This window comes from Pogona vitticeps, chromosome 1 (genome assembly GCF_051106095.1).
Source record: "Pogona vitticeps strain Pit_001003342236 chromosome 1, PviZW2.1, whole genome shotgun sequence".
NCBI classification, from domain to species: domain Eukaryota; kingdom Metazoa; phylum Chordata; class Lepidosauria; order Squamata; family Agamidae; genus Pogona; species Pogona vitticeps.
In genome coordinates, this window is record NC_135783.1 from 36,766,164 (window position 1) to 36,778,612 (window position 12,449).

General features: G+C 39.6%; 1 long non-coding RNA gene across 1 annotated transcript; it reads right to left on the reverse strand.

The window, feature by feature from the left end:
* Window positions 1–3,475: 3,475 nt before the first annotated feature.
* Window positions 3,476–6,607, reverse strand: LOC140706848 (uncharacterized). The gene is made up of 3 exons (XR_012086744.2): window positions 6,493–6,607; window positions 6,305–6,397; window positions 3,476–3,548 (listed from the first exon to the last, which is right to left on the reverse strand). It is a non-coding gene; the product is annotated as an uncharacterized LOC140706848 (long non-coding RNA).
* Window positions 6,608–12,449: the final 5,842 nt, after the last annotated feature.

A 12,449-nucleotide genomic window follows, 5' to 3' on the forward strand; every position in this document is an offset into this window, starting at 1 on the left:
AGCCTCAGACTTCCATAAGATCTTAGATCTGTGATCTAGAAAACATGCAGCTTAACAAAGGCTCTATAGGAAAAAGGTGAAAAATAAATCAAAGTATGCCTGTGATCCAGATATAAAAACAGATCTCTGGATATGTCCCCCTTCTCCTGTTCTGGCTCTCCAGCTACTTCTGTTTCTTTTCATGCTCTGATTAAAGCTTACTTACGTTCACAGGTTTCTCCCTCTCTCCACCTCATTGCTTTTTAAACATTAATTAGGTTTTCCCTTTTCCTTTGCATGCCCTCTAGTACTCAGAAACGGTTATCCAGGTATGCAAAGTGAGACAGAAACAGTAAATAAATGATGAGTTAGCTTTGCTAACTTTAATTTGTGTTTTAAGTTCTTGTGGCATTGTCAAAATGGCTACCTTCCTTTTGGGTATTCTTTAATCAAAGGTGTCATTGTACAAATTGCTTATGAAATAACCAGGAACACCCACAGGTTGTTTTTTTCCAAGCAGGCGGAGACAGCATAGTGCTTTATGAACGAAATGTGCATACATAGCATGTATTACTATGACAAACCTGTTTATTTTCCTTGTATGTGTGCACACATGCTTCAAGATTGATATCACATTCAGTGACATTTAAAAGCCTACAAACAGTGGGAGGAAATTCCTCAGAACTTGGGATAATTTGACAGCATTAATAGCGAACAGAAGACAGTATGAGCTTCTACAAAAGGAGCTCATATGTTAAGTGAGAGACATTAGGAAAAAAATACAAAAAAGAAACTGAAGAAAAACTCAGATGAAGAAACATGGCACCTAAAAAGACACTGGGTGGTTTGTGGGTTTTGCTTTTTTGAGGATTATTTTTTTGTTTTTGTTTGTTTGTTTTTAATCCGTGCTTTTCTCACAGCACTGACAATTTCACAAGACTTCAGTTTCTGGGCACAATTCAAATGCTGGTTTTAACCTTTAACGTTTAATTGTTAACTCGTGTCTGACTCTTCGTGACCCCATGGACCAGAGCACACCAGGTCCTGCTGTTTTCCACTGCCTCCCGGAGTTGGGTCAAATTCTTGCTGGTAGCTTCGATGACACTTTCCAACCATCTCGTCCTCTGTCCTCCCCTTCTCCTCTTGCCTTCACACTTCCCCAACATCACAGTCTTTTCCAGGGAATCTTCTCTTCTCATGAGATGGCCAAAGTATTGGAGCCTCAGCTTCAGGAACTTCAGCTTCAGGTTTTAATCTATAAAGCCCTAAATGGCCTGGATCCAAGCTATCTGAAGGACCACATCTCCTTTTATGAGCTGGCTCGGGTGTTATGATCATCAGGAGGATCCTTTCTTTTGATCCCACCAACCTCCCAAGTGCATCTGGTAGGGACATGAAAGAGGGCCTTCTCTGTCACTGCTCCCAGACTTGGAAGACTCTCCCAGACTCTCCTTTTGCAGGCAGGCAAAGACCTTTCTCTTCAGGCAAGCCTCCTCTCAGTAACTAACTACCTTTGTGTGCTTTTTAGAGATATTGCTATTGTGTTTTCCATTTTTGGGTTTTCTATTTCTGTGTGACTTTTTTTCTTTTTAATATTTGTACACATATTGTTCCTAGCTTTAATAGTGCCTTTTAATGATGTAAGGTCCCTCTTTTCTACACATTGTTCTTAGCTTTAAATGTTGTCTTTTAATGAGATTAACCATCATTGTCTACTCATTGTTTTAAACCTTAAATATTGTATTTAAATGTTTTAAGCCACCTTGGGTCCTTTTCAGGGAGGCAGGCAGGGTAAAAAAAATCAATCAATCAATCAATCAATCAATCAATCAATCAATCAAACAAACAAGACTGATCTACAGAAAGGTCCTCACAGCCTCAAAAGATTTTTTTTCTCATAGCTGGATAGCTCGGTGGCTTAGGCATCAGACCATGTAGCCAGAGGTTTGGAGGTCGATTCCTCACTGTGTCTCCCTGACAAGGGCTGGAGTCAATGATCCACAGGATCCCTTCTAACTCTGCAGTTCTAAGATGATAATTATTGCAAAAACTTTTTTTCAGAGGTTAAGAAAGAGAGAAATGGTTATCTCTGTTCAGGATTCTGGGTTCTAGAATAATACAGACTGTCCATTTTACTTTACCACCAGTCAGTGGTAAAGTAAAATTTTATATTACTACCAGTCAGTTTTTATATCTTTCACAATGCCTTTTTTTCCAGCTCTGAATTTAAGTACACAAATGTTCTCTGGGAACTGCCTGTTTTGTGTCTGAAAATAAAAAGCACTGACAGTTTCAGAGGACATTTGGATGTGCATTTGTGCACATTAAAGTAAGTAAGTGATCAAATGAAGATAGGCTGCAGGTGTAGGGGAAAGTATTTCCCTTGATTCCTCAGTAGTTTGTTCATAGTAACTCTCTGAAAGCCAGGTTCTCAACCAAAATGCTGTACAGCTAGAAGCATTCTTGATACCCAGATATTCTAGACACCTAGGGACCATACAACAATATATTATTTTTGTAACAGCTTTTAGCTGACAGATACTATACTACACTTGTGCCCTTGTGCCCTGTAGTGAGTATGGGCAGACAATTTTGTCATGCTTTGATGGCCCCTCACAGTCCTGCCCTCCATATATATCACTATTATTATTTTTTAAAAAACATTATTGTTTGGGCCACTACAGAATACAAGGAGCTTCTTCCATATTTCTCATTTATTTATAAAAAATTATTATCTGTATGCTTTAATTTCACTGGAATCAAAAACCATCTCCAGGCTAATTTTTTAAAAAATCCTTTATCCTTATAGACATACATTTTAATATTCTTTTATCCCATATATTCTTTCACACTTCCATACTTATTTCCTCTCCCAAATCTAATTCTTAACACTTTAAGAACATCTTGTTGGACTTCTGCTTCTATTAGTACAGTATTTTATAAATTCTACTGTATCTTATTTTCATTTAGCTCCCCAGAGTTTCACACATGCATATTCCTTTTCCAACCCTACTAGAGAAACTAGGAATTGACTCAGAGACCTACATGAAAACATATTGTAGCTTTCAACAAGCTACCGATTGACTGCCTGTATGATAAGGACAACTGATTATTTCCATGTGTTCAGATGGTTTCAAGTTGCATGACTGTTGATTAAGAATTGGATTTGGAGTTGTCTCTCATTGGAGATGTGCTTTTGATGAATTGAGCTTCTTTTGAGTAGACAACTTGAATGAAAAAGATTAGGTTTTCTTATTTTTTGAAAACCACAAATAATTGGAACAACTACTTCAGTTTTTCAAGTTGTTACAGTCCCAAAGCTGAGCTTCTTTTAAAAATTTTGACATTGATAAATAATTTTTATTTATGACCAGTAGAAGATAATACCGATGAATATGTTGTCACCTGCCAGCTCCAACAGTCCTCTTGTGAACTTCCCTGAATAAATTGTTTTTAGGATCCAGGATAGGGACTTGCTTCCTCACGAATCCCTTCATTTTGATTGTTGGGGGGGGGGCTCCTGCTGCACTTTCCCTTTCGCCTTTGCTTTCTCTTTAAGGGGCAGGAATCTGTGGGAGAGAGGTGTGTATTTAGTCGTTTAGTCGTGTCCGACTCTTCGTGACCCCATGGACCAGAGCACGCCAGGCCCTCCTGTCTTCTACTGCCTCCCGGAGTTGTGTCAGGTTCATGTTGGTTGCTTCGCAGACACTGTCCAGCCATCTCATCCTCGGTCGTCCCCTTCTCCTCTTGCCGTCACACCTTCCTAACATCAGGGTTTTTTCCAAGGACTCTTTTCTTCTCATGAGATGGCCAAAGTACTGGAGCCTCAGCTTCAGGATCTGTCCTTCCAGTGAGCACTCAGGGTTGATTTCCTTTAGAACTGATAGGTTTGTTCTCCTTGCAGTCCAGGGGATTCTCAAGAGCCTCCTCCAGCACCACAATTCAAAGGCATCAATTCTTCGGCGGTCTGCTTTCTTTATGGTCCAGCTCTCACTTCCATACATCACGACAGGAAAAACCATAGCTTTGACTATTCGGACTTTTGTTGGCAAGGTGATGTCTCTGCTTTTCAAGATGCTGTCAAGATTTGTCATCGCTTTCCTCCCAAGAAGAAGGCGTCTTTTAATTTCAGGGCTGCTGTCTCCATCTGCAGTGATCATGGAGCCCAGGAAGATAAAATTTGACACTGCCTCCATATCTTCCCCTTCTATTTTCCAGGAAGTGATGGGACCAGTGGCCATGATCTTAGTTTTTTTGATGTTGAGTTTCAGACCGTTTTTTGCACTCTCCTCTTTCACTCTCATTACAAGGTTCTTTGATTCCTCCTCACTTTCTGCCATCAGAGTGGTATCATCTGCATATCTGAGGTTGTTGATATTTCTTCCGGCAATCTTAATTCTGGCTTGGGTTTCTTCCAGTCCAGCCTTCCGCATGATGTATTCTGCATATAAGTTAAATAAGCTGGGGGACAGTATACAGCCTTGCCGTACTCCTTTCCCAATTTTGAACCACTCAGTTGTTCCATGACCAGTTCTGACTGTTGCTTCCTGTCCCACATATAGGTTTCTCAGGAGACAGATAAAGTGGTCAGGCACTCCCATTTCTTTAAGAACTTGCCATAGTTTGCTGTGGTCCACACAGTCAAAGGCTTTCGCATAGTCAATGAAGCAGAAGTAGATATTTTTCTGGAACTCTCTGGCTTTCTCCATAATCCAGCACATGTTAGCAATTTGGTCTCAAGTTCCTCTGCCTCTTCGGAATCCAGCTTGTACTTCTGGGAGTTCTCGGTCCACATACTGCTGAAGCCTACCTTGTAGGATTTTGAGCATAACCTTGCTAGCGTGTGAAATGAGTGCAATTGTACGGTAGTTGGAGCATTCTTTGGCACTGCCTTTCTTTGGGATTGGGATGTAGACTGATCTTTTCCAATCCTCTGGCCACTGTTGAGTTTTCCAAACTTGCTGGCATATTGAATGTAGCACCTTAACAGCATCATCTTTCAAGATTTTAAATAGTTCAACTGGAATGCCATCACTTCCACTGGCCTTGTTGTTAGCCAGGCTTTCTAAGGCCCATTTGACTTCACTCTCCAGGATGTCTGGCTCAAGGTCAGCAACTACATTGTCTGGGTTGTCCGGGATATCCAAATCTTTCTGATATAATTCCTCTTGCCACCTGTTCTTGACGTCTTCTGCTTCTGTTAGGTCCCTCCCATTTTTGTCTTTTATCATGTTCATCTTTGCGCAAAATGTTCCTCTAATATCTCCAATTTTCCTGAACAGATCTCTGGTCTTTCCTTTTCTGTTATCTTACTCTATTTCTTTGCATTGTTCATTTAAGAAGGCCATCTTGTCTCTCCTTGCTATTCTTTGGAAGTCTGCATTCAATTTTCTGTAAATTTCCCTATCTCCCTTGCATTTTGCTTCCCTTCTCCTCTCTGCTATTTCTAAGGCCTCGTTGGACAGCTACTTTGCTTTCTTGCATTTCCTTTTCTTTGGGATGGTTTTCGTTGCTGCCTCCTGGACAATGTTACGAGCCTCTATCCAAAGTTCTTCAAGCACTCTGTCCACCAAATCTAGTTCCTTAAATCTGTTCTTTACTTCCACTGTGTATTCATAAGGGATTTGGTTTAGATTATACCTGAGTGGCCCAGTGGTTTTTCCTACTCTCTTCAGTTTAAGCTTGAATTTTGCTATGAGAAGCTGATGATCAGAACCGCAGTCAGCTCCAGGTCTTGTTTTTGCTGACTGTATAGAGCTTCTCCATCTTTGGCTGCAGAGAATATAATCAATCTGATTTCGATATTGCCCATCTGGTGATTTCCATGTATAGAGTCGCCTCTTGTGTTGTTGGAAAAGAGTGTTTGTGATGACCAGCTTATTCTCTTGACAAAACTCTATTAGCCTTTGTCCTGCTTCGTTCTGAACTCCAAGGCCAAACTTCCCTGTTGTTCCTTTTATCTCTTGGCTCCCTACTTTAGAGAGGAGGAGACAGGTAACTTCTGTGAACTTTTAAAAGTTAGGCTATTTAAAATCCAAGCTTATACACCAGATTTATGTTGATAAATGCCACTTGTAGCAGGCTAGCAGTGGTGGGAAGCTTCCTATGAGTAATAACATTAATTCAACCAATGTTTAAATCATTTCCAAGTCATTTCAAGCCCAAATGACAAAACTACAATGCTAAGTATGGCTTTTATATGAATACATCACCCCAGTATGAAGTGATGATCAAGTTCATTATTGCTTGAACACTCTTCTTCAAAGATATCTTAATGAAGACAAAATTATTGCAATTTGATTCAAAGAGTGAAATATAGTTGTACCTGCAGAGAAGGAAGGTACTGTCTAGAGAACAATCCTTTTTCAATAAGCAGCCATTATGGCTTGTTTGTTCTTGATGGAAAATAATTTCTGTCCTAGGAAATGAGATGGACAAATGATTTAAAAACCTAGTTCTGCACCACAAAAAAATCAGCATAAAATTGTCATTCAAGGAAAGTTTCTTGTTTACCTGATACTAATTTCTCTCTTCTGTGGTAAGTTAGGGAATTAGATGGTCATTGTTATGATGAAAAGAATGCAGGATATAATTCTTCACCCAAGGCAAAGCTGTCAGTTCAAATGGAGTTTTGATTTTATATTGTCCATCATTTTCTCATGCTTGGTTTTTTCATAGCAGCTGTGTTTAATTTCCTCACACTCACACTGCAGAAGAAAGCAATTGGTGTAGAAGTTAATTTCCCTGGTTTAGGAGAGATAAATCTTCTCACAAGCCAAGAACCACTTTAAATCTTCTTCTAAACTTTCCTCTCTGTGGAATTTTCAGCAATAATCAGCACCGTGTACAGAATCAAGAGGGAACTATGGTGAAATAAGATAAGCTGTCTGTGACAACCCCAGACCTACTGGAGTATACCACCCTATAATTATGCTGCCACCAACCATTCCCTATAAGAAGTCACACAGACCAGGAATGGATTTTACTAAACAAAAGAACAAGGTTTATTGAAATAACAAACAGGGTAAATAAAATGATCAGGTAAATAGGATACTGTAACGTGGCGTAGACTCAATCATATACATACAACAGATTGGTTCCCACAGAACACTTTAAGGTAACGGACAGACCCTGAACCTATCAGTTCTGGATACCTAGATAGAAACCTGAACCTATCAGGTATGTACTAACTGACTAACAGTTGTACCCAGTCTGACACACAGACTCCAACTCCTAACTCTCCACACCAGCTCCAAATATATATACAGTACAGCTCCTCCCCCCTGATGTCCCGCCTTCCACTCCCCATAGGATGGAACTTTCCCTCCAAACCCATGACAGACAGGTACCATCAGTGCTGTATGTGACACTGTCTAATGTGTTGTAATGTTCTGGAGTATACTGTCGCTCCTACTAGCATTGGTGGGAAAAGGCTGACTTGATACCCTTGTTGGATATGCTAACATAGACATTTTTAAAAATTCCTTCCATCATCTTTCAAAGTGCTACATCCTGTGAGCAGAAATAAACCAGCAAGTATGCACAGAGCACTGAGAACTTGGAAGCGCTATGGACATTTTTTTCCCAAGCTTTGGGGTGTTTTACAGTTCGTTTAGCTATTCCACCCTTCCTAGTGCGCACGTTTGGCTCTATTTCTAACTATAATTAAGGTAAGCATGTCCCCTCCTGAGGAAGATTTATATGGTCTGGTTCAGCATATGGTCTAATACTGATAAGGAGGAGGAAGATGTTCTTTTCTACATTCCTTTATAATCTGTCTCTGTTTCCCTTTGAAAATAAAATGTTATGCATTGACGACTTTCACCAACAGTATGGCATCCTAATTTGGCCACAGAACATGTTGTAATTGCTCCATGCTGTACTGTCTCACCAGTGCTAGACATATTTTATTTGTAAATTTCTGTTTTATGTCATTCTGCAATAGAAATATATGTATATCCGATAAAATACAACCAAGAAACAAATGAATTAGGATCAGCTATAAACTTTTTTAAAATAATGTTCTCAGTTTGCCCACAGATGCTCCCTTTTCTTAGAAAATGTTATCTTTTGTTAGAACATTTACAAGGAATAATAAGCCAGTAATTATAAGTCTGTTATATTTTACGTTCGGGAGTCAGAAGAGGCAGTACAATAAAATGTAGCTGTCACAAAAAATGACAACTTTGTTTGTTGTAAAGGTCATTGTTGATGGCGTTGGCCTTTAATTGTGGTTGATGCAGATGACACATTTTGGGGCATTGTGAACCTGATGTGAGAGTGGTCAGGGAAGAGGACTCAGTGGGGGTTTGAATACCCTCTTTGCAACATCTTAAAGGCTTAGAGTTGCATTGTTTGTATTGTTTACACTTTGCAAACATTCAATGTATATGAAACCACTTTAAAATGTGATGTGTTTTAATACGTTTCTGTGGCTCTATTCACGTGTCACTATAGTGACGAATTATTAGTGATAAAGATCTTAGGAGATATGCTGATAGAGTCTGTCATGGAGGTGTTGAAGTTCAGCTCTCTGCCCCATTGTTCTTTCAAAAGTGTGATTTATGCCACACTTTTCATCATATATCATCATGTGTCATTTCCCACCATTACAGAGCAATTTCACTTGAAAATTTCACTTGAAAATATACACCTTATATATTGAAACCCCATCCTCTTCTTCTCCTTTGCAAAGCAGCACCAGGAGGAGTACATTTTCAGTAGAACAGTGGAGTATAGGACTTAGGGGGAATTATGGAGAAACAAGGTGAATCACCTGTTCTTTTGCTGCAGCTGTGATCACTGAAGGGTTTGAATCATTTTGGGGGTGTTTGTATTTCAGCCAAAAGAAATATAAGTGCTTCAGAGAAAGAAAGTGCTGCCCAATATATTTTGTTCCCTGAATTTTCTGTATTTGTATTATCCAAGCATTGTACACTTTGAAATTATGGATGTATATGAAATATAGATAATGTTCAAACAAATTAAAAATGTTAAAATAATTATTTTTGACCAGAACCTGGCTACCTCAATAGCATTATCTCGGTCATATGTTAGAGCTTTCCTATATGTGGTGGGGCATTAATTGCATGCACATGAATGCTGCATTGATTGAATTTATCCACGTTCACAGAAAATTTGTCCTGTTTCCAAGTAGCTCCATATTACTTTATTAGTCTTTAAAGCTATAAAAGATGCAGGCATGGCAAAGTGGTAGGGCTTGATGTCCAGATTAAGCAAGTTAAACATTTTGGGCAACACACAAAGGAATGGCTCCATCAACTCTTATTAACAACTAGATGAGCAAATTCCAGAATATGAAGATAAATCGCTGTTCAGGCAAAGAACCATCAGACCCCCAAAGCTACAGGTCAGATCTTTGAGTCCATTGAACACCAGCTGACCTCTGCATTAGAAGATCTTTCCTTATATTATAAACACAACCAACTGAAACCAACCTCTTTAAAAACATAAATCTGTGCCTTCCACTTGAAGAACAGAGAAGCGAAGAGGAAACTCCAAGTTAGCTGTGAAAGCAAGATTTTTGGAACACTATCTTACCCCAAAGTATTTGGGTGTCACAGTGGATCAAACTCTGACCTAAAAAAATATTGTCTAAACCATCAAACAGAAAATTGCTGTTAGAAATAGCATACTTAGGAAAATGGCTGGGTTGGACTCAGTTACACACCCACAAAAAATAAGCTTTGTCCCTGTGCTACTCAATGGCAGCATATGCTAGTGCCACTCTCTGAATCAAATGATAAGATGGTACACTTTCCTCCATCCTATGTGGAAAAGTGAGCTGGGCAGACAGCTAAATCTTGTGTCAGCACTGGTAATGGGACAGCATTCTTTACTGAATGTGAAAGCAATACAGTGATTAGAGTAGTGTTCTCTTCATGTCTTGCTGCATCTCCCTAGCCCCAATATCTGTTGATTGAGGTGGCTTCTTTGCTCTTAGCAGTGGCAAGGCTGTCTATTACAGCAGTTCACTCTGTGTTGCCAAGAAGTGCAGGCTCTTTAAACAACTGAGAAAAGTCAGAGCTGTTGCTGAGATGAAAAGCCCTCTTTTCAATATGCTATAGATTAGAGAAGAAAGGAAAAAGGGACCTTTAGGGGCATGAGAGCATCCAGAACTAAGTGTATGCCTGGTTGACTTCCCCCATCCTCCACTTGCAAACTACCAGAAAAAACTATGTAATTTAGAAGAGGAAATTATAGTGACTGATGACTGGAGAAGTGGAATCTCATTAAATGGTTTACAAAATGCAAATATGGTATCTGAATGTATAAACATATCACAAGATATATTGTTCAGTTGTCAAAAGAACATATATGAATACACAGAAAAGAAAAGCAAACAGATGTTGGTAGCTTCGATGACACTGTCCAGCCCTCTTGCCCAACCCTTGTCCAACCCTCTTGCCCTCACACTTTCCCAACATCAGGGTCTTTCCCAGGGAGTCTTCTCTTCTCATGAGATGGCCAAAGTACTGGAGCCTTAGCTTCAGGATCTGTCCTTCCAGTGAGCACTCAGGGTTGATTTCCTTCAGAATGGATAGGTTTGTTCTCCTTGCAGTCCAGGGGACTCTCAAGAGTCTCCTCCAGCACCACAATTCAAAAGCATCAATTCTTTGGTGGTTAACCTTCTTTATGGTCCAGCTCTCACTTTCATACATCGCTACTGGGAAAACCATAGCTTTGACTATGCAGACCTTTGTCAGCAAGGTGATGTCTCTGCTTTTTAAGATGCTGTCTAGGTTTGTCATTGCTTTCCTTCCAAGAAGCAGGCGTCTTTTAATTTCATGGCTGCTGTCACCATTTGCAGTGATCATGGAGCCCAAGAAAGTAAAATCTGTCACTGCCTCCATATCTTCCCCTTCTATTTGCCAGGAGGTGAGAGGACCCAGTGGTCATGATCTTAGTCTTTTTCATGTTGAGCTTCAGACCGTTTTTTTGCATTCTCCTCTTTTACCCTCATTAGGAGGTTCTTTAATTTCTCCTCACTTTCTGTCATTAGAGTGATATAATCTGCATATCTGAGGTTGTTGATATTTCTTCCAGCAATCTTAACTCTGGCTTGGGATTCATCCAGTCCTGCCTTTCGCACGATGTATTCTGCATATAAGTTAAATAAGCAGGGAGACAATATCCAGCCTTTCCCAATTTTGAACCAATCAGTTGTTCCATATCTAATTCTAACTGTTGCTTCCTGTCCCACATATAGATTTCTCAGGAGATAGATAAGGTGGCCAGGGACTCCCATTTCTATAAGAACTTGCCATAGTTTGTTGTGGTCCACACAGTCAAAGGCTTTCGCATAGTCAATGAAGCAGAAGTAGATATTTTTCTGGAACTCTCTGGCTTTCTCCATAATCCAGCACATGTTAGCAATTTGGTCTCTAGTTCCTCTGCCCCTTCGAATTCCAGCTTGTACTTCTGGGAGTTCTCGGTCCACATACTGCTGAAGCCTACCTTGTAGGATTTTGAGCATAACCTTGCTAGCGTGTGAAATGAGTGCAATTGTACGGTAGTTGGAGCAATCTTTGGCGATGCCCTTCTTTGGGATTGGGATGTAGACTGATCTTTTCCAATCCTCTGGTCACTGTTGAGTTTTCCAAACATGCTAGCATAGGAGTGTAGTACCTTAACCTCCACATATCTTTTAGCTTTTTGTTTCTGTTCATGAGGTTTTCTTGGCAAAGATACTGGAGTGGCTTGCTAGTTCCTGCCCCAGGTGGATGGCGTTTACAACATACAGCATTAGCCATTCAGTTTACGAAGAGATATATGTAAAAATGATTTCATTTTATGTGTACATCTGTTCTTGTTATACTGCATTGAATACATAATGTGCTACTTTACATCACTTCACAGAGTATCATAATCATAATCATGCTCAAATTCTGTGTAATTTTTATATGCTTAAAAGGGACATTTCAAAATGTTTTAGGGACATTATGAAATGATGTCTGTGTGAGGGAAAAAAAGTATTCAACAGTTTAGTTATATAGATGATCATATCTGCTCCTTAGAAATGTGAGAACACTTTTCACCTTTAGCACTTCAATCTGTGTCCCTCTGTCACATCTGGATGATGGTTCATCTTAAATAATTAATTAATCGATGTGCAGGCCCCTGTAACTGGAGAAATGGCTTTATTCCCCTGCTGTTTTCAGTGCAGCTTAGGAAGACCCTGGAGCTTTCATGCTGAGCCTCCAGCACAGTGTTATTGTATCTGACCCCATAAATGTATTGAAGGGTCCAAAACTTTATGTTTTCCTACTTGGAAGCAAAAGCCATTAATGTGATTTGAAACAGCAGGTAATAAGTCTGGAGATCTGCAAAACAGCTTTATGAGGGATGAGTAAAAAAGGCACCATTATACTTTATTCATTTGTTTTCTATTTGTATCAATTAAGAAATGTCTGCTAAATAATTAGGAGGGGTTTCATTTTTAGAATATG